The sequence below is a fragment of the Lissotriton vulgaris genome, chromosome 1_1 (assembly GCF_964263255.1).
Source record: "Lissotriton vulgaris chromosome 1_1, aLisVul1.2, whole genome shotgun sequence".
In the NCBI taxonomy this organism is placed as follows: Eukaryota; Metazoa; Chordata; class Amphibia; order Caudata; family Salamandridae; genus Lissotriton; species Lissotriton vulgaris.
The window spans coordinates 1,372,416,328-1,372,419,356 of NC_141685.1; the positions used below are offsets into that span (position 1 = coordinate 1,372,416,328).

General features: G+C 41.0%; 1 non-coding gene across 1 annotated transcript; it reads right to left on the reverse strand.

Annotated features, from left to right (window-relative positions):
• Positions 1-1,845: 1,845 nt before the first annotated feature.
• Positions 1,846-1,927, reverse strand: TRNAS-AGA (transfer RNA serine (anticodon AGA)). Its single transcript has one exon. It is a non-coding gene; the product is annotated as a tRNA-Ser (tRNA).
• Positions 1,928-3,029: the final 1,102 nt, after the last annotated feature.

Here is a 3,029-nt window from a genome sequence, read left to right on the forward strand (position 1 = left end):
AGGAGAAGCTTTATTTATTTATTGATAAATCCTATCTACTGGTGAGGTTGGATTTAATCTTACTATTGTATAAATGCCATTTTTAGAGAGTGAGCATTTCTCTGCACTTACTGCTCTATTTGCATCAAAACCTGTCTTCAATTGACGTCTGTATTGGGCTGCGAGACAGCTACATATGTGCATTCCCTGTAGACAGCCACAACACAGGTCACTCAACTGCAACTGCATTCATCTGCATTCTGATTGGCCTGGGGGAGAGCTCCGCTCCCCTTACCGCAAATATGTTCAAGAACGATAATTTATGTCAGTAAGTACAGTATACCTACATCTTCTAATCATGTGTGTTTAAATAATTTGTCGTTAGATCGTTTAAATATTGAAAAGGATCTGTTTTTAATATACATTTTACAAAATCAACTGGTACATTTGGGAATTCTGTAAAGGAAAAACCCAACTGCCGTGACATTGCCAACCACAATGCCGTGACTCGGATTCGAACCGAGGTTGCTGAGGCCACAACGCAGAGTACTAACCACTACCACTATACGATCACGGCGAGCTACTTGGGCTCAATAACGTACAGTGACATGAAGAAATTATAATTCGGAACACTCAGGGCTACTCCTGTGATAGGCTGAATGTGTTCATTGCTTCCTCATTCCTTATACAAAGGCTTTATCTCCTCAGTGGTTGATAGGCTGAAACCGTTTCCTGGCCGCCTGCTTGTGAACTGGCAGGAGTCAAAGATCACACATACACTGGTGGGCCTGTGATCGGACACCAATGCAGAGAAACACACATGGCGCAGATATTCTATTCTGTTTATTAGGCCTGCATCTCCCCTGTACCTCCTCAAGCCATCTGTATGTGAAGCAAAAAAGAGTTAAGGAACAGTCCATCTACACTTTTATTGGGAGGATGCTGCCGTGAGCTCCTCCCAGCTAATCACACAAACAGCAGTAAATCAAGATAACTACACAGTTAGGGGGGACTGCATGGTTAGGTTTTTGAGGAATTATTGAAACTGACCTCAGTGACCCATAATCAGAGCTGTGGCTAATGACTGCATGCCTAATTATGATGAAGCAAGCACCATGGCGCGTAGGGGCCCCACAACACACTTTTCTTAGCTCATTGAATTAAAGTATAAACTTCTGCCATGTGTGAGTGGTAAAGGCTTGTTAATTTTGTTGCTTTTCAAATTCACGTCTGACAACAAGACGAAGGAACATTGGGGCATCAGACGCTTTGGAAAGTAGCCACCAACCGCAGAGAAAGAGAGAAAGAGGGAAAAGACAGTATGAGGTGTGGATAAAACAGCAGCAGGTACAAGGAGCTCAAATGAGATTAATGGCGCCTAAATAAAGCATGTAAAGGAACAGTTACAAATCTAAGAAAAGGGAAAGAAAAGACTAGGAAAAAACACAGAAAGAGCTTGTAGATGAAATTCTCTTCCAGGAACAGCAGGTTAAGAGAAATTACACAGGGAGCAGTTAAGCTTGTAACACGGGGGAGAATAGAAAAGAAAATGCAGTTTTATGAAGTGTGTTTGCCTAATCCAGCTAGCACTTTTATTTTATTTCTCTATTTGCTTCTTTTATTGGTAAAGTAAGTTTCAAGTGCATGCACAGGAATGACCGAGAGAGCCAGGGTATAATAATTTGAAGCGTTTGCACCAGCGCTAATGAAGGACGAGAGTTATAGCAAAGATATGAAAGGGGGAGCGATAATAAATATGTGATATGGCAATAGTGACGCCAAAATAAGCCACCTATTTATAAAACTGACATGGAAGAAATACTAAAGGTTAACTTCTGAAATTTTAGCCGATGTTGAAAAGATTCTCGTTGTCGGCAGGATTCGAACCTGCGCGGGGAGACCCCAATGGATTTCTAGTCCATCGCCTTAACCACTCGGCCACAACAACTGACTGTAAGGTGTGTGCACATAATCTGTATGCAAGTTTTCAAGGTGTCCCACAGCAAATTCCTGATATTCTGCAATGCACTTTTTAAAAATAATGTTTTTTTCAGCAGGCACATTCTCTCCTAAAAACAAAAATTGCATGCGTATATCTCTACTTTGGAATACCATAGGCATGCATGCATACTCTCATGGGACACTCAAGTTTTTTGGACCCTATTGCACTCTGTTTTCGTGCTGCTTTTAGTATATGGCCCATATTACAGAAGTCTACCATCTTTGAGTATTTGAGGCTCCTTTGTAAGTGCTTTACATTTTTTCCTTGAAGAGCTATATAATAAAGGGGTCCGGGAAGGATTGCCTTTATGGAAGATAAAAGAAGGCCCACTCGTCTCACCAAATGCTGTAGAGAAACCTGATGTTTTACTCATGTTATCCTTAGTTCGTTTTTGTTAGACCTTGCATTCTTAAGGTGGTCCCAACCCCACCTTATTGCTTTTCACCTCCGCATTTTGCTGTATCTTTTTGTTGGCCTTAGGACTCTGATCACTTTATCACTACTAATCAGTGCTGAAGTGCACGTGCTTCTTCCCTAATCATGTGTATAATTGGAGTATACCTGACTGACAGATTTAATTTACTTGAAAGCCCCTTGTAAAGTGGTATACCATATACCCAGGGACTGATTGTGCCGCCCAAAGAAATAGCATTTCAAACCTGTCTCAAGCCTGCTACTGCGCTGCCTGTGCTGCAGTGTACTGCCACTTCGACTTGGCATTTAAAACTACTTGCCAAGCCTTAAACTCCAATTTTATTACATATCAGTAACCCCTAAGGTAGGCCCTAGGTAGTTCTAGGGGCATCATGCTATGTAAGTAAAAGGTAAGACATGTACTGTGGTAGTTTGTATGTCCTAGTAGTATCAAACAGTCTATTACATTTTTCACTACTGTGAGGTCTGCCCCTCTCATAGGTTAGCATTGGGTATTCCCTTATACTTTTTGGGGGGTAATTCCATATCAGAGAGGAGAAGCTTTATTTATTTATTGATAAATCCTATCTACTGGTGAGGTTGGATTTAATCTTACTATTGTATAAATGCCATT